This window comes from Salvelinus sp. IW2-2015, linkage group LG16 (genome assembly GCF_002910315.2).
Source record: "Salvelinus sp. IW2-2015 linkage group LG16, ASM291031v2, whole genome shotgun sequence".
NCBI classification, from domain to species: domain Eukaryota; kingdom Metazoa; phylum Chordata; class Actinopteri; order Salmoniformes; family Salmonidae; genus Salvelinus; species Salvelinus sp. IW2-2015.
In genome coordinates this window covers 13,056,741-13,080,340 of record NC_036856.1, presented here as the reverse complement: position 1 = coordinate 13,080,340, position 23,600 = coordinate 13,056,741, and the positions used below count along the sequence as shown (strand labels likewise).

The following is a 23,600-nucleotide window of genomic DNA, read 5'->3' as shown; positions in this document are numbered from 1 at the left end:
ACTCACAAAGTTGCCAGGGCTAAATGGGTGAGGGCCTGGCATACAGTGCCTTCAGAAAGTATTCACACCACTTTACTTTTTCCACATTTTGTCATGTTACAGCCTGAATTCAAAAATGATTAAATGTAGATGTTTTTGTCACTGGCCTACACACACTACCCCAAGTAGAATTATATTTGAGAAATGTTTATAAATTAATAAAAAATGAAAAGATGAAATGTCTTGAGTCAATAAGTATTCAACCCTTTGGCAAACCGAAATATGTTCAGGAGTAAAAAAGTGCTTAACAAGTCAGAAAATAAGTTGCATGGACTAACTATTTGTGCAATAATAGTGTTTAACATGATTTTTGAATGACTAATTAATCTCTGTACCCCACACATACAATTATCTGTAAGGTCCCTCAGTCAAGAAGTGAATTTCAAACACAGATTCAACCACAAAGACCAATGAGGTTTTCCAATGCCTCGCAAAGAAGGGCACCTACTGGTTGATGGGTAAAAAAACAAAAACAGACATCTATTATCCCTTTGAGCATGGTGAAGCTATTAATGACACTTTGGATGGTGTATCAATACACCCAGTTATTACAGAGATACATGCGTCCTTCCTAACTCAGTTGCCGGAGAGGAAGGAAACCACTCAGGGATTTCACCATGAGGTCAATGGTAACTTTAAAACAGTTATAGTGTAGTGGCTGTGACAGGAGAAAACTGAGGATAGATCAACAACATTGTAGTTACTCCACAAGACTAACCTAATTGACAGAGTGAAAAGAAAGAAGCCTGTACAGAATAAAAAATATTCCAAAACATGCATCCTGTTAGTAACAAGGCACTAAAGTAATACTAGGAGATGATTTCACCTTTCAGCAGGTCAATAAACTAAAACACAAGATCAAATCTACACTGGAGTTGCTTACCAAGAAGACAGTGAATGTTCCTGAGTGGCCGAGTTACAGTTTTGACATAAATCTGCTTGAAAATATATGGCAAGACCTGAAAATGGTTGTCTAGCAATGATCAACAAACAATTTGACAGAGGTTGAAGAATTTTGAAAAGGACAATGGGCAAATGTTGCACAATCCAGGTGTGGAAAGCTTTTAGAGTCTTACCCAGAAAGACTCACTGCTGTAAACACTGTCAACGGTGATTCTAACATGTATTGACTCAGGGAGTTGAATACTTATCTAATCAAGATATATTAGTGTTTTATATTTCATTAATGTTTTACAAATATTATAATTTTTCTTCCACTTTGACATTACACAGTATTTTGTGTAGATCGTTGACAAATAAATTACAATGAAATCAATTTTAATCCCACTCAAGGGGTGTGGATACTTTTTGAAGGCAGTGTAAATGTTGTTAATATTACTAAAATCATGGGAAATTGATGATGGCCAAACAAAAGTTATCCAAAACTAAATTAATCTGTAATCAGAAAACAAAAATCAAGATGTATCTTTTATTGTGAAGTTTCCGAGCCGAGATCAACCTCAGACTCTGGCCTAACTTAAACAGTTGAACTTAAGTCAGGAGTTAGCTGTTGGTCTACAGTCTTCAACATCTTCTGCCTCACTGGGTCTAAGAAGCCTAAGGTCTGGTGTGTTTCAACTCTGCTGGCATTACAATTTGGGCATTTTATGTGTCCATACAGTATTTGTTAAGCCTAGCAAGTAAAATTGTTGTTATTGTTTCTGAGACACATTTTCTGACACAGTGTGAAATGTTCCCACATGAATGAGAAGTACAGGGCCTCTTCAGAATATAAACTGTTCACCCCCCTCCCCCTCAGAAAATAAAAATACAACTCATTATGAATGCTAAGATAGCATTGTGGCTACTAGTAGGACTCTCACCTCTTCTCCTTGTCCAGGCCCACACAGCTACTGATCTCTCTCACTCAAATGATTTCTCTGTGTTTTTTTGTTTTTCTGGCTTGAGATGATGGTATATCTGTCCGAGGTCCTGCATCCTGCAAACACAGAAAATGCAGTTGAGATGGTGATGCATCGTAGTCAAATTTCTGCAGTCGTTTTTTTTGTATGCCACAGCAGGCATATTTTTAGGTCTTGGGGTGTCTGAATAAGGGGTATATTGTTTAGCAGTACTGTAGAGAGACCTTTGGGATTACACACATATAATAGAATGCCTCTGATGCCACACACACACACACAGACTACAAAACAATAAATTGCTTAATGACACTGAGCCTTCAGTCATCAGATGACCTAGCTGTTGAACATGGACTCCATGAGTAGCTATAGAAGACATCTTGAATAAATAATGTTTAATAACAGYTGTTTCCATGTCAATATAGCCTCAATTGTACATACAGGACCAGTAATTATCTCCACTGCATTGGTATAATGCAGCCTAGTTATTATCAAATGTAATATACTATTTGTTACTTTAATAATAATAATAAGGTATACATTATTCTCAGAACAAAATAATAAAACATATTGAACGTTTAGAGAACAAGTTGCCTACTGAGATGTATGTGAAAATATAAGATTGTCTTCCACTACAGACCAAGACACAATTATTCACTTGTTGGACCCTTTACACTTACAGCCTCTGAAATATTAGACAAAATAAAATGTAGGCTACATCAAGTAACCAAATGCCTATGCTATGGTTAGGTAACAACGAAAGTATCCGTTCGATGTAGTCCTACATTTCATGGAAACAATGGTAACTTAGGCTATCTGTCGCAAAAATATCTACCGTCCTATATACACATCGACTTTTCAAGTTAAAGCATTACAATCGAACCATAATGCTGGTTTAACATAATGAGGAGATTGTGCTGGTTTAACATAATGTAGGCTACCGCAATATTGTAGTGGAGGAAACAAGAAATGCCACATCTTCGACAGAAATGGAAATAGCGTTGAAAGTATAACAAACAAACAAAGATTTAATGAGAATAATGCTGAAATATTGGCTATTTGCTTGAGTGAATTATAAACTATTTTCTCAGAACAACAGAATATTTTTGGGAAATTAAAAAAGTTATCCACAACTTTGGAACACTAAGCAACATAAAATGTAAACGGTATTACAGGCATATTCAGTGTGTTCTTTATCAGATAATGTATACCAGGATACTTCTCAATAGCCAATAGAAAAAGTATTCCCTTCAAACTAGCCATGATAAATGAAACTCTGAGAACTGATGCAACATAACGAGGAGATTGTGCTGGTTTAACTAATTGTGTAGGATTCAAACTGACCCGCGTGTTTGAAACTTTAGGCTACTTCACCCCCATCACAGTCACGTGTTTAATTATGTCGAGAGCACGCTCGCCCAAACTGTGCAACACACAACACATTCCATTTCGATGGGCATACTAAAATGGATGCTTACATTTACAGGTTCTTGTTTAATCAGAAAGATGCATGTTATAGTCTTATATTGTTGTATGCTACAGCAGGTCAGGTGTTCTACACGTTTTCGTGCTAACCCAGGTCTAAAATTGGCCCAACTGACATCAATTGTTCCATACTAGTAAACATATTKTAATAAACTTTTCGATTTTATACAGTAAAATAAAATGTAGTATCAGGTCTATGTAATGTGTGAAACGTGGTTTATGGGCCTCGTGACAATTTGCATTTGAGTTGAGGCACTAGGCTTTCAAGTTGGCCCTGTCATAGATATTAAAATAATGGTAATCTTCAACCTTTCCATTGGACACAAGGTCCGCACACAAGCTATGCACAGAGTCACACACTGTTAGTTCCTCTTGTTGATACAACATAAAATGCTGAAAGATAACAATGCACCCAGCTTTCAAAAAATGTGGCACCATCCTTAGCATTGCCAGTAGAACAAGCATACCAGCCTTTCATTTTTTCCATTTCGTTGCATGGGTCAGAGGCTGTTGCTAAGCTACCAAACTCTCAATTCATAAGTTCATAGAGAAAAGTAATAGGTCATTTGCTTGCTTCTTGAGGTGAAAATAAAAATAAACATCGACTTTGTAAATTCATGATGGCACCAATGTGAACCTGTGGCTGATGTCAATCAACAATGCAGACAATTCAAATGGAGTATAATAATAATAATAATTAATAATAAAATAGAAAATAACTTCCTATGAGTAAACTTACAGTACAAGGGTTTGAGGATAAACAAAATATAATGGACTCATTTCAGGGAATTCAGTTATTAGCCAATTAAACGAGTTTTTGCTTATATTCATCCTCTGACAGCTCATCGGGGAGTTGGTGATTACAGACAATAGGTAGCGTTTAAAAACAATTCAACCATTGATATATTGAATATGCATATTGGATCCTTTTTGTATACCATGGGGAGAGAATAAACCAGAACAATATAGGATTTATTTGCTACACAGAACTATGACCCGGACATTGTTATGCAAACAATGAAGCACTATGGGTACATCCACAAACCCTTGAACATCCACCATCCACCCACCCTCACCAGCTAAAGAGTCCAGTATAGTATCATGTATGATGACACTATAGGCCTACTGATATTATCTACTGTATAGGTCAGTTTTTTCAAGATGGCAACATGGCTTTACATCCTAATGTAAACCTTAAACAATTGTCCCACACTGTAAATATGATATCTACCTTGTTCAAACACACCAAACAATAAGAAAAAAAAGCTGGCGGAGCATACAATGTATTGAACATACATTCAGACAGTCATCATATCTGCAAAAGGTAAACACACAGCAAGATACTGGACGTGGACACACCAAATGCATTGAGTTATCAGTGTCCTGTAAGGCTGCACACCAAACGTAGGCTGATAGCCAAATTTCCCTTCTGCAACAGAGGTTAGAAATACACCTCATGTATACACAACCATCTTCCCCCTCCTTTCTGATTGGTCTCCAGCTATGTGTCTGGAACCCTCTCATATCTTTTTGTTTCTCCATTGTAATCAAATGCTGCATGGATTTGGGGGAGTACAAATGTATTTTCATCTAGATTTCATCTTGGCTGCTTATGCCAGGTGCCGAGACAGAGACAAGCCTCCATCTGCTGGGGGCCCTGGTGGCAGCCACTCAGACATACAAGACCATACAGACACATATTCATGTGGGAAAACTTCTAGCCATGCTCTCAGGCACACCACACACTGCATTTCAATCTCAAAGGAGCCCTGCCTAGATCCCTCATTTATTAGGCCTCAGCACTACATGAATTTCACTATGATTTGTCTGTGGGTGGTGTGGTGTGGTCTGTTTAGGTCTTAAATCACAGACTACTAAGGTGTCTGGGCTGGAACCAGGAAGGAAGCAGTATTAAACTGATAAGATGTAAATATGGTATTAAATGTAGAGGGGATTCAACGTACATGAGTTGGGTTGCGTCCAGAGAGGTATGCCGCTGAATGATTTATCATAAACGTATACACACTGGAATAGATGGTTTATCTTAGTACCATTGGTAATGTGTAAATAGTGACCCATTTTCAAATGTGTAATATTACAGACAAAGAATAACTGAATTTAAACCCCCCAAATTGGCATGATTTTCCATCAGCCTGCAATTTCAAAAAATAGACCAGAGCTTACATTGCCTATATTTTGGGTGACTTTGCTCATACCCGAAACAGTGCAAAACGAACATACCATAGCAGCAAAATCCATAAATCAGTATCCTAGAGCTAAACATAGTGAACACAAGAGTAACCTGTATCACATAGCCACATGTCAGAGTTAAACTTGAAGTGTTCCATGTAGAAAATATAGTTCAAATCTGGGCCTACATCCTCAATGAACAACCCACAGCCTAATAAACAAAGGCCTGTAAAAGAGCCTGGAGTATCCTAGGTTACTCCCCAGCTATAACCACTGGGCCAAGCCCTGGGTTTACTGCAGCAGGATGGGTCAGGCAGGTAGGCCTAGCTATAACCTTCTACTGTGGTGCAGTCTCCTCTCCTCTCCACCCCTGTACATGGCGACTAGGAGTGAATGAACGGCAGCCAGCTTGTTTAAAATTCAACAGGCCACTGTAAATCCCATCTCACGACCAGGGAGTGCATGGGACTGGACTGGATAGAGCCTCAGTGAGATCGATGACGGACACTTGTCCATCCAAAACAGGTTGACATAAATACGCCCTGCAATCGGGTCATCTCTCACCACCCAGCCAACCCTGGCCCTGGCGGCATTATCTGGCACTCACAATCACCTCCGATTCACTCAGCGGTCAACGTTGGGAGTCCAGAGAGCACTCACAGCCTACCTGTCAATTATACACATTCCTCTGTGTATTTACTGCCATGCAGGCCTCACTGTTATGGCCATCCTTAATCAGATCAACAGCTGTCAGTGACAGTAACCCGCCTGTAAACGGTATATTGCCAAAGCTAAACACACACAACTCAAAGTACAGTGAGTTACCCAATGATTAAGGATGCTTTACCTTTATACGGCCATATTAACACATGTTTATGCGCCGCTCTTTCTCACCACACTTCCTAGAACATTCGGATTGGACCGGCCCTGCATCTTGGTTTTAGTAGACCTACTTATGGGTCAGCATCATCATAATGTGTATTGTGTGTAGAACAATGCATGTTTCCTTGTCTGTACCCATCTGTAGGCTACATGGAGGACTAGATGTTATCTCTGGAAGCAGGGCACACAGAAAACTGACATTTTGTTTTCTCCTCTGAGGGTCTAGCCTTTTCTAATGAGAGCATCATACACAAGGCCAAGGTGATGATGGTACAAACATCTTCACATTGTTCCTTTAGCCCAAATGAACATAGGCCTACCAGTTATTAGACTATACAGAATAATGCTGGTGATGACAATGCTTGGCAAGATGCAAACCAGCCTAATCCAACAGCAATGCAGCAGCAACACTGCCTCAATGACCTCATTCCTGTGGGTTGAAATTAGAAGCAACTCTTTAATATGTCTAGGCATTCCACTGTGGCCCCTTATCATCAACTTTAAGACAGAAAATAAAAAGGGCATGCAGTCAGATTGCTCTCTGATCTGAGAGGCACAGCTGCTTGCCAACATACTGTAGCTACAGGCCAGCCATATGTGCATTAGGTCCGATTGTTATATTCCGATTGTTATAGTCTACTGCTCAGCAGGGCACGTGACTCACTAGACAGGACCAATCGGTTGAAACTGTTCTCTTTTACCGTTTCTTCTCACACCTGGGTCATACACCGAACCCCAATTACATAATTAATGAAATATACATCATGCAAAATCACTTCAATTAATCATCATTAGGCAACAGTATCCGCATATATAGATTCCGGGTACCACTGTCGCGACCACCCCTCATCACTGTGTTTGAATGGAGTCAATCTCCGATAGAAACGATTATGCGATTCTGTCCAACGTCTCCCCATACATTTCCTGGGAATGGCATTCCAGGCTATTAATCCGATTTGAGGCAACATTTATTACATCTTTACCCCCCCTGGAACAGCGGCGTTTTCCGGTGCTTTCAGCGGGCACAGCCTGCTTTTAGTTCCTGGGCTCGGTGCCTTCCTCCGACATCCCCCGGTCCAGATTCGCTTCGCTCCATTGGTGTTTCCTGAAGTCTGCAGAATTAGTTTATACATTCGGTTCTCTAGCTTTATGATATCACATAAACTCATACAGCTAGATAACCAAAGAGAGAAACTAACCCACGTCTCTTAAAGGGACCGCCGCGTGCCCGATGCTGCTTCAGTGCTTCTGTTGTGGTCACATGGAGCCATTACATTCGCTTGTATGCAGACGCGAGCTCTCGCTATCAAACACGCTCTGTCGCACAGACACACACACACACACACACACTTGCATGCGCGCGTGCGTGTGTAATAGGTTACGCTATAAGGCCCGGTTTCAAGAGCTTGCTTATGTATACGCGAATGTATTATTTATGACTGTAATATTAAAATTCTTTGAATAGGCTGAAATGAGCGTGGTGGACAGTGTACACAATCTCATCATGCGTAAACTAGCAGTCATCAGAGAAAAAGCAATTCTTCCCTACATGCACATGCTCCCAAAACTACCATCCCAAGTTCAACTAGATGTTCTTAATCATCTAGGCCTAGTACAGTATAGCCCCGCCTACAAGTCGTTCACACAGCAAAGGCTTCACTTTGAACTCACAAATGCCAAGCCATATCAACACCGACCATATCAACAGTACCAAGTCTGCAACAGAAACGTCATGGATAGGTACGGCCAGAAAGGCTTTTCTACATTATCCCTTAAATATCACAATGCACCCCAAACAACCACAGCCCTGTTTTAAATGCCAGCTCCAATCGACCAGTTCATACCATAGACTAGCTTCAATGTTGAGTAAATTACTAGAGAAAAGGGTCTAACATGACAAACTATAAAAGCATGAGCTGCAGCTTGCTGTAACGACTACAAGTAAATGTCAACAACATACTTGACAGAGAGCAGCGTCAGTTCACCTTTAAATGAACTGCATTAAAAGCACATGCTGTTGACAATTTGATCTTGAATGGATATGGAATTAAATGGAAAAGAGGACATGAATAATAGGCTATATTCAGGCATTGGCCCTGGATTCAATCAAATTCAAATAAATAAATGGAAACGTCTTGATAATATCTGAAAATATCCACCAACTAATAGAAATGCTTTGTTCCATATGATGAAAGAGCAAAAGTCTATTGATTTCTACACATAGCATCCATGAGTCTTTATACTGTACAGACTGTTCTTCACTTCCAACACTGTCTTGCTGATGATTCGTTAAAGAACACAAGGCCACTTCTGACACCACAASAATATAGACTAATAAACAAGGCAAATACATTATTTAAAAAAATGTAATACTCACATTCAAATAATGATACAGCCCTCTGTTCTAGGGATTCATCTTTAGTAATCAAATGGCACACTAAAGGCTATAGGCCTGCATAAACATTCCATGATGGCTCACATAGGCAAACAAGCAAGTRCTGAATTCCAATTCAACTCCTGATACGAAGCCATTCTGTCAGTAAAGTGAGAGCCAAGGATCCACAAAAGCTCAAAAGATGTTCCATACATTGCCGGTACATTCATCAAACAAAGCGTTTACGCACACCGTCTCCGGGAGCACTATGGAAGTACACCGGTCATAACACGTTATCGAGAAATTCCCCACAGTCCAAGAGATAGCACAAAACGAGGAGAGGCGAAAGAGACGCAACTATCATGGTCAGAGACACCGGGAGCTTGGCTGGGGCAGGGAGAAACTCTCACAGGCCACGGGGGTCACACGGCCAATAGAAATGTGATGTCACCAGCATTAGGTATGCTTATTGACACACATGGTTGAGAAACCCTGGGACACTGTGGTGAACACGGCCGTGACCAAGCGCTCTGCAATAGCCTCAGATTCCAAAATAGCATAACACCAGAGCTTCCCTCTCTGGTTCACAATGCATAGACATCAGTGAAAAAAGAACTACTCTCTCTTTTGATGTATTGCAGCTCATTGAATAAAGCCGGCTTAAAATCCATTCCACTATCAAAAGAACATTGGATATCATAATGCACAAAAATTAATTCCCCTCAAAAAAAAAAAAAAAAAAATCTTATAAACTAGGCCAGTATGTAGCTCATTTTGTCATATAAAACGCCAATGCCATTATTGTACAATGCAGGGAGAGAATACTTAGGCCTATCTGATCGAGGTCAACACGCAATCTTACTTTCATCTGATTATTCGAGGTAGGAACAGGCCAGTCACTCCAAACTCAGATTATCATGAAAAGCCATTGACGAGTTGCCATTCAATAACATTATAGGCCTATATGACACTTTCCACTATGGAGGTCACCATACTTCTTTGCCACACCCATTCTTGTTGAATATGAATACGAAATCAGTAGCATATATATACATATATATGTCGCTGGAGTTAGGCTATGCTCACCAGAAAGCATGTAATGTGCATTGTATTGCATCATGTTAAAGAGTTGAAGACATAAGCCAGATAAAACAACGGATTAATAAGTGTAATAAAGATTGGAAAGATTCATCATTTCTTAATCATTCATCATCATTATTTGATCATGTGAAACATAATTTTACCAACTTTGGAGTATTTGGTGCCAAATTAACATAAATTATCTTTTTGGATAATAACCGAATCACTAGTGCAGTTACTGCTCTTTTAGCCTAATGATGATGTGCTTTATATAAATCCTCAATCACAATTTGCTCTTAAATCAGTGAAAAGAAATTGCTGTATTCATACTATCATTCCTATCATCGCAGTCAAAATGGTAGGCTAGTTATATGAAATTGTGTTTTTATCTGAATTCCTCAACTCATGAATTTAAGGACATGGTTAAGAATAAACTAAACCAATTAGACCTGGATACATTTTGAGAAGTGTGGAATTTCGTTTGTGAGGGATAATTTCATAGTAGGCTTAACTGAGCATATACATAACTACATGTTTATATCTACAACACAGAGCACAACACGACACCCACACACACACACACACACACACACACACACACACACACACACACACACACACACACACACACACACACACGCGCGCGCGCGCGCGCGAAATAAATATTGGTGTATCAATGACGTGTAAGTGCAATACTAAAACAGTAGGCTACAGAGGCAACCAATGGACGATGTTTGATTCTGCTGAGACATCCCCTATTCTTCATGAGAAAATGGAATCTCCCACATGCGAAACGTAAAACCGAGGCCAGACAATGGAATGAACCATTTCACTGAATCAAAATTACAAAGCATTATAACGAGTCTCTCATACATGGGACATGTCTGAGTCTACTGTAGGCCTACAACCATGTTTCATTCGGGTGAATAATAGCGCTTATTTAAAAGTATCAATCGTTTTTCATATTTTGAGGCGACCCCTCAGCCTATAGGCCAAATACCCACTATTGATATTAGGCCTACACATTAACTTGAATTTCAAACCTCGAAACCGTCTCATGCATGACCGTAATGAAAACACAGACCGTACCTAGTTATGTATAGCCTAAAACTACAGTACAGTATGACAATGTGAATGTTGTGTGAAATTTCATCACCTACAGTTCGTTACAAAGCTTTATGCATTACTCTTACACAAACCAAAATTCGATTCGTTTTTCACGCATTCGAAAAGGTATATGATCTATAATGTAGCCTTCTTGGCTACTCCATCAATAACACCCAAACTTTAATTATTTTTTATACAAGGGTGAGAATGATTCATATGCTGTTACGAATATATAGGCCTTGAAGCTACTTTGTACTAACGTCAAATTAACTGTTTTCAGAAAGCTATCATTTCAATATTATAGGGGCAATGGAAGAAATGACTTGGTTTGCCAATATTATGATTATTATAATATAAACTTATTAGGCTAGTTGATTTTTACAGAAACAGACCAAACCAGTCTATGACAAAGTTATAACAATGTTTTCTTTTAAGGGATATAACCACTGTCATCAATCCATACTTAATCATTTATCTTCGTTTCATAATTGGAAGGTTAAAAGATCATTAGAGTCAACGTATCATATAGGCATTTCAAGTAATAGCCTTTAACATGATTTAGGGTACAATTCTTGGATTTTTCACAAGGATGTGTTATTAGCCTAAATATTTTCTCATAGGTCAAAATATAGCATATTTCTCCAGTCGTCATAATGGGCCCTAATGTTTTTTGATAGCCATTGGAAACAGTTAGCAATCTAGGCTACTATGGAGAACTTCATGATAACATTTAATAATTTAAATATTCACAAAAACATTAATAAATATATAAAAAACCTTTACGTGTAATGCATGGTGTGAAATGAACTGAAGTTACTCCATTATTACCTATAAAAAAAACACCACACACAAGGTTTATAATTTACAGTAGAAATTGGTACTGAGATTTCTGTCAAACCAAAAACTATTGTATTTTGTGCATGGTCACTACGGGCTACAGTAGCCTATAAACCGTTATCACTAATGTATCAGAAGACCAATTCCCCGTTAACAGGAGCTGGGCACGGCCCGCCCTAGACTTTTCCGCGTCTCCTCATACAAAGCCAATATTCACGCCATCTATTTATTCTGTTAATCTACCACGGCACAGATTAAAATGACTGACAGGTGCTGAGTTAGCCAATGAGAGCTCGCGCTCTCGCCCTATGATTATTTAGCATAGTCTGGTTAAATTGGATTTGTGTAGGGGTAGATGTGTTGCTGTTCTGGGACTGCAATCAATATATTTACAATATTAACCAAAGAAACAAGGCAACCCAGCTATAGATGAGATCGTTGAAGACTTTGATTTTGTTGAAGACATAAGCAAGTAGATCGAAGCATGTTCACCAGTGATGACAGGCCTATAAATTACTTTTCTACAACAACAATCATATTTCATTTGAGTAACATGTAAACCTCAATACCTGACATTATAGGTGAACTTATGGCCAATGGGAGACTACATTTACATCATTTAGCAGACGAAGAGCAAATAAGGTTAAGTGCCTTGCTCAAGGGCACATCGGAAGATTTTTCACCTAGTCGGCTCCGGGATTCGGTAGACCATAGCTGAGAAATTGTCAAAAAAATTTCTTGAAATGTTTTGAGACGGTCATTTATGCATGGGGCCTGATTTAGTTATTCTAAACCAGTATAAAGCAACATTTGCACCTGTAAATGTCAGATATAGTATATATTAGCATTATGACAATAGATTCATATTTCATCTTTGTTTTTGTCTTACCTTCCTAATTTTGTACAGGTGACGGTCTATAGGCCTATATCTGGGTACAGTTAACAGTAATTTTTTTAAAGTACTGTTTTTGAATACTTCCAGGCCCTCCTCTTTCCTTGGTGCAAAACCACCTCATAATTCAGCCTTAGGTGAATTCATTATTGACCATCAAAGGACCAGGCACGCCCCCTTCCTGCGTCATGTCCTGTTTTATAGGCTTCCATGATAGGTGCACTGTCCACATGGCATAGCCTATACTGTATGCCTGGACGCAGGTTTCTGGTAGCCTATACATTTATAGAGGGAAATATTTTCGGTAGTGCCTTACCTTTGAACTATTATTTGACTAATGTGTATGTCATCTCCACATAGTAGGCCTAAATAATAGAAGTAGCCTAGGCTAAGTTGATAAAGGTTGCATACATTTTACAATGATTAATAGTATTCTACACCATATTGTTAAATCAATAATGTTATGATAACATCTATAAATGTACAATGTAAATAGTTATAATATTGTGTACTATTCATATTGCTCATTGGTCATGGCAAAGTAGCCCATTTTCGATTTATTTCTATCATCGAATAACCGGCTCCTCCTAACAATAATTAAAATGTAGTTATAAAATAATAATATGGCTTTGATGGGCTAGCTATAGAAACGATAGAATCAGCCGTTAGAATGAAAACGTCTATAGGCCCTCAAACGAATCAGCCTCTGTTACTTGTAGGCTGCTGTTGCTGATAGCTGCTTCGACTTGAATGTACGAATAGTCCACTATCGTATAAATCCACCCCATACATCGTTGTCATTTATACAATGATAACACAGGTCTAGAGATAGATTGGGACTTTGCAAAGTTGTATATACCAATACTCGCATAGCTTCACAAGGATTTGTAGCCTAACGTGAACTGAATAGGCTACCAAAAGGCATGGCCTACAACTGACTTTATGCCACACGATAGCCTATATTGAGAATAAAATAACAATTTATTTAACATTATTCACACCCTTTAACTTTCACCCCACATCGATAAAATAACATAAGTGGTATAGCTATGGCTAATACCATAGGTGCAGAAAATCCAACATGACTTATGTTTCTTCTATTCTTCTGAAATGAATGAACGCTAAAGATCACAGCTAAAGCAATGTTAGCCTACTAGTTTAAAACTGACACATTTACCGCAAAGAAATTGCATAGAAATAATTTACCTTGCTTGTATGAAAGTCTTTCTCAGATTTCAGCACCTGTTGCCTGTTGAATATATGCATAAAATACAATGTCATGTTATATATATATAAAAAAAAAGTTGATGTTACACATAAACAGGTGTACTTATGCAAGAAAACATTGTTAATATCAGAACAAAATCTATTCAGATGGTGCACAGTCCAAAACGCACCGAAGATGACATATAGGTAGGCCTATTTCAGCAGCTGATTTTAAACGAAAAGAGCACAACTATTTTGTGATGGAAAACTGGCAGCATTGTACATGCTTAGTCTACTTATAAATATTTTCGGCCTTTGAATATGAAAATTACAGTGATATGCATCTCTTTACCCAGTGGGTGAAGGGAGAGAGAGGGGAGAGGAGAGAGTACACAAACGCACACCTGCTACCACTCAATTGCAAAACCTTTGCCCATTTATAACGCAATTAAGCTTTTTGATCCACCAATAAAGTTCGTGGAAAAAAACAAGTCCAGGCAGCTAGACTAAGAGAAATAATATAGGCCTACCATCACATGAAAAAAAATGTAAGCTGAACTCTATTTCAACTGGTCACAATGTCCTAAAACAAATATAAACCGAGAATATCTATAGATAGTATTTTTCTCGATTCTCTTGAGGCTTGGAAATATAAAGTTTATCTAAAATAATACAAGTATTTTGTGTGTTGCCAAGATTCTCTTGGCTCTATTGTTGTCCGCTGCAAAGGCTGATTAATTAATTTCACACTGTAGCTCCAGAGAAGATTTTCCCACAAACAAGTGACCGAGAAAAATGTAGCCCCAAAGAAAGTCAACATCAAGTTCAACAACGTGCTGGCGCTCATTAGCATGACAATGGTGTCTGGGAGCACAGAAGTCTTCTTAACAAGAGGGTCTGGCGTCAAGACACTCCACCTCCCAGACCCCAGAACATTTTCCCAGGCTCTCCTAACAATCGCACAACTGTTTGCTTTAAACGCCAGCGCTGGGGCCACTCGGTTCGCCCTATCATTACTCCGCGAACTGCACAATGGACGATTCCGTTAAGACATGACATATTAACGCCGACATACCGCTAATGTTTTCTTACTTTTCAATGGAAGTCAAAATGTGTAGGCTATATAATTTCAAACCACTTCAGTAAATAATAAAAAACGAACAATAAATGCAAGTGGATTATAATGATGTTATTCCGCTATTAGGACAAATATTATTATTATAGACTACTTTTGTAATAAGTTTAAAAAAAATAAAACATTTAAAAAGCAGTAGGCCTACCTAAGCAATTCCAAAGTACCACCAAAGTTGACATTTTTTGGATCTTATAACCAACTCAAGTAGGCTTGACACCCGTTGCTATAATAATATTTTTCATGCATACTTACATACCGTAAATCCAATAAAATAGGCGTTACTGATGTCCACATTGAATTTCAGTTAGGTTTATAGAATTTTTGATGATAGAAAAACTCGAGTTCTGCAGCAGCAGTTTAGAGTTTGCTACAGTTATACGAGTTTGACCTGAGCCAGCGAGAAATAAACCCGGAGCTATCTTGCATAGATACACTTTGAAAGAGAGCAAAGGTATGCAATGAGTCAATCCAATCCGGAGCAGTACTACGAACACTGGCATTAGTCTACTTTTGCTTGAGTGGCCTGAGACAAGAAAACTGGCCAAACGACTCTCTAATTTGTGCAAGTGTCCAGACTGCCAGTCAGTCCCGCACCACATGTCGTTGGCCTCGTCACGAGCCCGCCTGGCGAGGACGTGTCCAGAAACCCAAACAGTTCTGCTCCTCTATTCATTGTCCATTGTGAATTGATGTCTATTGTTCCAAATCTGTGTGAATTCTCCTTTACCCTTTTTAGTTACGCCCATAATCTTTTTCTGAATCATTCGCTAGACAAGAGACAGAGATAGATGTAGGCTAGTGTGGAGGCAGAAGTAGAGAGATCTATAGAAGGGATCCAACACGACTTAGATCCATGAGCAGAGAAATAGAATGCCTGAAAGCCTTTTCCCATCACTCGCCAAGACGCAATACACCACAAATGCCAGCCAGCTACATCTCCAAGTGAATCTTAACTTTTACCCTTCAAGTGTTTCCTTTTTTCCCACTTAACATAGACTACAATTACAACTCCATCATCCAACTACACATTATTTTAAGTCGACTCTCTTGCAATCCTCGCAGAAAGGCGGGATGGCACAGTTCTAAAAATTGCTGGCCTACATTTCGGCACCATCGCATCAGCGGAGAGGGACCCGTCACTGCAACCACGGGTCCCCGTGCTGCGCCTTGTTGCTTGAAGTAACACTTGCGTCAACTGCTTGCCTAGTCACTGAGTCAAAACGCGAGAGAGTGAATACGCGCCAAGCCTTTAGTCCCGTTCAGAAATAACAAGGAACATGCAAGCGCAATTATTAGAGGTGGATAAGACACCGTTTCAGCCGAGCAAATGAGCGAAGCACTGACTGCAGCCTCCTCTTGTCGAGGACCACTAGGAGAAAGGATGATTTCCTCTGGGTTCTGTATTAGTTCTGGCTCACGTTGCCTTACGTGGGTCTCTGTGGCTACGTCTCCATCCTCAGACCGCGCACAACCGTGTGCTGTTGAAGAGTGTTTTCTCATGCGACCACATAGTTAACGCTTGTAACAAATGAGCAGGTACTTCATTCGAAAACACGACGGATAGCCTGATTGCAGGTGGATTCCGCGTTGAGTTGAAAGATACGTGCTAGTCCAAGCGCCTCGTATTTTACTACGTGAGTGAATACGTGCTTACGTCAGGAACCTGGATCGTTACCCTCCTTAGACGATTCAATGGTATCGTGAGAGGTTTCAGTAGGTTATTAGCAAAAACAACGTTTTGTGCATTTTAGTATATAGCTACGGTTGATATTTTGACAAATAACAACGTGTCTTATTTGGTAGAGCATGGTACTTGCAACGCCAAGGTTGTGGGTTCGATTCCCACGGGGGACCAGTACGAAAACACATGAAGATGTATGTAACTCACTACTGTAAGTCGCTCTGGATCAGAGCGTCTGCTAAACTGTAAATGTGAAACATTTTGAGAGCGAGATGTCTGTTTCACTTAATGTGCCCTGACATTTATTTACACTACAAACTATGATAGGCTTATACACATGTAGCATGTTATTTCTTCAGTTTCTTCAAAATGCCAGGTTTGTGTATAATGTATGTATGTATGTATGTATGTATGTATGTATGTATGTATGTATGTATGTATGTATGTATGTATGTATGTATGTATGTATGTATGTATGTATATGAGTTGTGTGTGTGTGTGGTGTGTGTGTGTGTGTGTGGTGGTGTGTGTGTGTGTGTGCGTGCGTGTGCGTGTGTGTGTGTGTGTGTGATACAATGGCATTTATATTGCTGCTCAGATGTTTTTGTTCAGAACTACAACAAGCAACAAGTAGATCAGCTTTCCTCAACATATTTGATTGGGTTCTCCTCATATTTGATCATGGCATTGATCATGATTTAAATAGATGTACGAAGACGACATCCTATTGTGGTTCTGAAATTTCTCTCAATTTATCTCTGTTGAATATCTGAATATAATAGGCATCACATTGATCAATTAGGCCATGGTAATAACAAATTACAACCTTTGCAAGTTTTGAAGGCATCAGACAAAAAAAACTTCTGGTGAAATTAATTACTGAATAGGCCTATAGTCACTTGCACGAGAGTAGTTTAGCATTGCCTATGTTTAGCATGAATTTATTTACATAATATTAACATTCATATCAAAGCGTTTCGTTAGATTGACTGTCTTTACAGTCTTTTTCGCAGCTCATCTGACCAGATATGGTTTTAACGACGCAAAGAAAAGTGGTAAAAGTATAATAATAATAATAATAATGTCATAGCCTACATCTTTCGATTAAATCTGAAGTAAAAACTTACATCTTTGCTGCAACTCAATGTCCCTTTGAGAAACAATTTGATTTTGATAATAACCATCATCTTTAACGATCAATGTCAAGGGCAGCTGGCCCCTAACTTGGGCCTCTACATTTTGTAACGGTTCTCAGTGTATACAAGGAACAAATTGGACAAAGAATATAGGCTACTTTTATTAACAGACGTAAATCCACATATTAATCTAGCTAATTATCAGCAAGCTATAACTTGGAGGCAAACGGAACTCATTAATGTAATCTATAGGTTATCCATGAAGGATAATGAATAACTCGTTTTTTTGTTGGTCAGGAATGACAGACAGCCTACACTTCACACAACCGCAACGCTTGAAATAACCTAAATAGCCTACATATCAAACATATTAGGATCTATTATTACTATTGTAATTTTAACAACGTATTTTTATTGAAATATAGGTGTAATATTTAGTATAAACCTGATTTGAACTGTTAATTTATACAAACTGAAAATGCAGCATTTCACCTAATTCATGGCATCGCGTGGTAGCAGACTTAATTTATCTCACTGTGAAACCAGTTACAAGCCTATCTATGCCTTGCAAATGCAGATTTTTGGCTTTAATAGCCCCTACTGACTACTAGACATTGATAAATAAGTGTGAATACAAGCCTATAAAATAAGCCTACATGACCGTTTTGAGACTCACGAATTTCAGCATGTATCTGAGTAGGCTATCTCGAAACTGGGAATTTTGTATTAATCTTAAACCACCTCAAGAGAAAGGATTCAAGTAAGGACTGAAGCAACTGCCGAAACAGCGACGCCCATCGGACGAAAGTACTAGTCCATGGAATGCACGAAATCTGATTAACATTTATGATTAACCTATTATACAAAATGAAATGGCTATTGGTCACACTTTCATTACATTGTAAGGAAAGTATCATTATTAGTCGTAGCAATTAGTAGTATATTTGTAGCCGTCTATAAACAGACGAGACACATCATTTTGCATATTTTTATGAGATATAGACCTAATCACATTTGGTCATTTATTTAATTGCACTCAATTAAACGTTTTCTTAAATAATAATGTGGATGACATAAAATAGATACAAGAATAATAATAAATGACAAGTTTAAAAAGTATGCTGGAAGAAGACTCCAGGTGACATGATGTTAATAACTCAGACAACAGTTAAAACGTCATTTGATTATCCTCGGTGTTTTAAATATAAAGAAAATAAAACTGGAGTCATGCTGTGTTATTGAAAAATCCCCATTTGAACATATACAGCTAGAAGATCCCAACGCCTGAAAAACCTGTAGCCTACTGGAACCGACCACAATCAAATTCTATCAAGACAGTTGGTGACGAGATCTATGCATTTATCGAAAGGGAATCAAACAAAGCAAACAACCGATAATTGAATGTCAATCTTGGAAATTGTGGTAACCTGACATCAACTATATGATTCTGCATTGACTTTTATTTAACATAGTGAAGAATAATTTGAACTATTTTATCAATTTCATGCTAACATAGATTTCAAATCTGAGGGGTTTATTATTAATATGCTTATAAAGCGTTATTGTTACATTCCTCTATTGAAAAGTGATTTTTCATAATTTTTCATGTTTCAACCTGGGCATAAGAGCAGAGCAATATTACTTTTCGCTGAAAAAGGTTGTGGTAAAACCTATGAGAGCCACATACATTAGACAGGTGCTGCCCAACTACAGAAAAAAGAGGTTCACTATTGCCATTCAAATGAAAGGTGCATTTAGAGTGAGACTCCGTTTTAAATGTGATCTGTGTGGAACAACTTATCCAGTAATTGCATTTCTATTTATCAAAGAACACTCATGTTACCTCTTTTCCAATTCAGTGAAACATAGAGGAGTATATGATCAATCTAATATAATATATTAATAATTATCTGAACGATCAATAATCTATCAATGGGACATATAATCTCATAGCAAAAAGTTTCTTCAGGGCTAGACTCAAAAGAATCTTGATGGGACATATAATCTCACAGCAAAAAGTTCCTTCAGGACTCAAAAGAATCTCGCTTATGAGCATACAATTCTTAGGACTGATTGGACAGAGGAGCAGGAATCACTAAGATCATTCAGAAAAATATAGCAATAAAAAGTCCTAATGCCTGATTGGACAATGTAACATATTGCAGTGTGTATATAATGTATTTGTGCCTCAGAGAGAATGTGATTGTGCTAGTTGCAGTGTCTTTGTGCACTCTACATCTCTATGCTTTTGAAAGAGTAATATGTTATCTATGTAAACAAAGTCAAAACATCTTGGTAATCACGTGTTGAAAGGAAATTCAGTGGACCACTCTAATAGCATCTTCTTACTGTATCGGGCTATTGCCACTTTATCCTACCACCCCCATGATTAAATAACCATTTCATGACAGTTTGGAGTTTTGAAATATATGACTTATTATACAGTATTAAACTCATATATCTGTAATATATCTGTAACTGCAGCAATTCCTTTGGAGTAACTGGATTTCTGTTGGATGATGCTATTGGTGGAATACCTCTGGTGTACCTTAACCGACTGCAGATTAATGGTCTGTATATGGTTTGCTATAAATATCCCAAATGTACACTATGTGTATTTCAGCATATGATTATGACAGAGAGTCCTTTAATTAATTTGCAGTGGGCTAAATCAGGGTCATACACAGTGTTTCTTGGTAGTCTTGAACAAATCTAATTTGAAACAAAAGTATACACCTCACACACATGGCTATGGGCTTTGAAAAGGGAAGACACCTGTACCATGTCAGATATGTAGTTGAAATGTATTCAATTTTAAGTTTGCATCCCAATATTAGACTTTATATACATTACAGAAGACTGAAATATAACAAAACCGTTTGACATCTAAACAATGGATTTTCTATTTTTTTTTTTTTAAGTTGAAAATTATGAAATTATGAAAAATATGAATAACATTCCACCCATTAGGCCARTAGGTAATTTGACTGCAGGAAAGGGCTACTTGGAGTTGAATTTAATAAACAATGATTTTATCTTGTCTCCCTCTGATGAGGAGAAAGAGAACGACAAACATAATTTAACTGCCACTCTGCAGTATTAGACAATAAATTACTATAATCATATTCATTTCCTTCCATCATATATGCATGTTTTAATTATCTTAGAATTTGAGCATATAAACTGCTATATGTAAATGTTATAATTGAATGCATAATAGTATAATCGAAGGTCCCAACCTAACACAGTGAGTTATAAAAAGACAAACATCCCATTTTAAATGATGCAAAAGCATGCACAACGATTAGTCCCATACATTTGTGTCTATCAATCCCCTCTCGGCGGTGAGTTGATCAGTCATTGATAGACAGAATTTCAAATCAACCCCCAAATCAATAGACACAGAATTACTTAATTATAGACACAGAATTACAAAATTGGCATAATATTCTGCATGTAACATAATCCATAAATATTTTTTTTTAATGTATACTACCAGATATAACCGCATAACACCACTGAATCACTAGAGTCAGGTTCAATGGTTTACAAGTGACCAAATCAAGGGTCCCACTTTTGAGAATTACAATAGCCATACTTCAAAGGGCTTGACCTCACATAAGGGCATTAAGGAGTCTCATGGGTCATGCATCAAGTCAAAGAGAGACCAAATATTTGAGGGTGGGAAGACCAAATATTTGAGGGTGGGATACCCTAGCCCGCTAACCCTACACCAATTAGTACTAACTGCCTATAGCCTATAAAGACCTATTTTGATGACAGGGCTCAGTTTAAAATCTAAATTAGCTTCAGAATATTATCAAAAGATTAACTGCTGGGTGAAATGAGTCGAGGAAACCGCCTCATAGCTATGCTCACAAATGCATGACCTATAGAATCAGCCATTATCAACTGAAAATATTCCTGCATGCTATTCAGGGAGAAGACATTTTGAAGGTATTACCAGAGAAATGCCAGAGTTCAAGAGTGTAACTTCAGTCAAACAATCTACAGAGCATGGCATGCAGAGGGAACAGCACGTGCCCCTTCAATCCACTTAACATTCATACATATATGAGATGCAGCTAAGTTTGATTTACACCAAATTACTTGTTATGCAATGTCCTATAAACCAGAAAAAATACCTGCATAGATAGCACCCATGACTACTACTGCCAGGGTCTAGGCCTAGTAACCGTTACTATTCACCCTTCTCTACCCTGATGCAGCTACTACCACCCTCCACCTAAACAGTTGAGTAAGGAGAACCTGAACCAAATCTAACATCAACATTCATTATGCCAGCAACACAAGTGAGTCAGGGTAGCAGGCATTGCACCGATGCCATGCCTTATGACCTGCAATGTACAGTATACTATCAGCAGACATTTCCAATTGACTTAACGCAGAGGCTCTCAGAGGGATAACGCCCACCTGTATCATCAATAAATATATAATCAATATCATCAATGGAGTGAGGTTTAGAGGCAAGTTTGATACGGGAGCAAGCACATTCACTTTGGGCAAATTCTGGATTCTGTCTACACAATTCTGACATCAGAAACAATAAATCATGAGATGAAAATACATGGCATATGTCAATGTGAATATATCAATGACACATCAATAAATAAGTGTAATGTAATAAAGAGCATCAACTTGCGCAGCTCTGAACTTGAGTTGGCCTGCCATCTCACAAGAATTCCGTGTGAATGATAACAAATGGAAATAGGCTAATAATTTTAACTTGATAGGTAAGGTATAACCTCCACGTTTGTCTCCCCGCAGCAATGATACATATCAAATATGGAATTCATTTTATATGCACAACATAACATGTGTGAAGGAAATGTACATTCAGAATAATTACATGATCTAGCTAGTAGCATTACGCACGACTCAACATTATACCCATTGAATGTAATTAATGTAGCGTACATTGTTAAATTGCAAAAGGTTTACTCTGAAATTATAAGCAATAATCCACAGATGGTAGTCGATGCATAATGAATAATACAAAAAAATGTCTGTAAAATGAAGGTTGAACAGTAGCCTGCGTTGAGGCCTATACCCGCAAGAAGAAGAATACAGTTGATAAACTTACAGTGTGTGTCCTGGAGAGTTGCTGCAGAGAGGGAGATGCTTATTCGTTCCCTGCCACGAGAAAAAAGACGGGCTTCTATCTGCCTCCCCTCTTTAATTACAAGCGGGCTGAATTTTATGCTAATGAGAACAACTTGCGCAGCATAAAGGAAGGGAGCAAGGGCCAAATTCGCCTCTCCTTTCCCATGCAATTCCGACGGTCAAGTTCAAGCGCAGAGACTTGTGCAGACAATTATCATTCAAAACACGTATGTGTATAGGAACATAGCCTATGTGCAAAATTCGTTGGGGGAGGTAGTCCTCAAAATGTTTCTTTACCATTTAGGCATTTTGGTAGAGCCAGCCATTTTGCTATAATTACCTACCCCCCTTGTGGAATATGAAGATGAAATCAAGGTATCTCGAAAATAATCAATAGCCAGATTTAAAACCATAAAGTCAATGAAATAGCTTAAACATTACATTGAACAGATTTAGCTCAATTTCTTTTTCTAATGATCACTGAACATTTTAATTCAGAGGGAGGCCTACATTCTGATAACATGTTGCAAACATATAGAGTAGATAAGTGTTAGGAAATACAATTAAATTGAA

The 23,600-nt window shown here is 38.2% G+C and overlaps 1 long non-coding RNA gene across 17 annotated transcripts in view; it reads right to left on the bottom strand.

Moving 5' to 3' along the window:
- The window catches only part of LOC111975377 (uncharacterized), a 52,739-nt gene extending 29,631 nt beyond the window's left edge, over nucleotides 1-23,108 (bottom strand). The window contains exons 1-3 of one of the 17 annotated variants that reach the window (XR_002878827.2): nucleotides 23,008-23,092; nucleotides 13,952-13,994; nucleotides 1,863-1,978 (exon numbers count right to left, since the gene is read on the bottom strand). This is a non-coding gene — a long non-coding RNA (uncharacterized lncRNA). The other 16 variants (XR_002878828.2, XR_002878829.2, XR_002878826.2 and 13 more) reach the window with 16 other exon arrangements.
- Nucleotides 23,109-23,600: the final 492 nt, after the last annotated feature.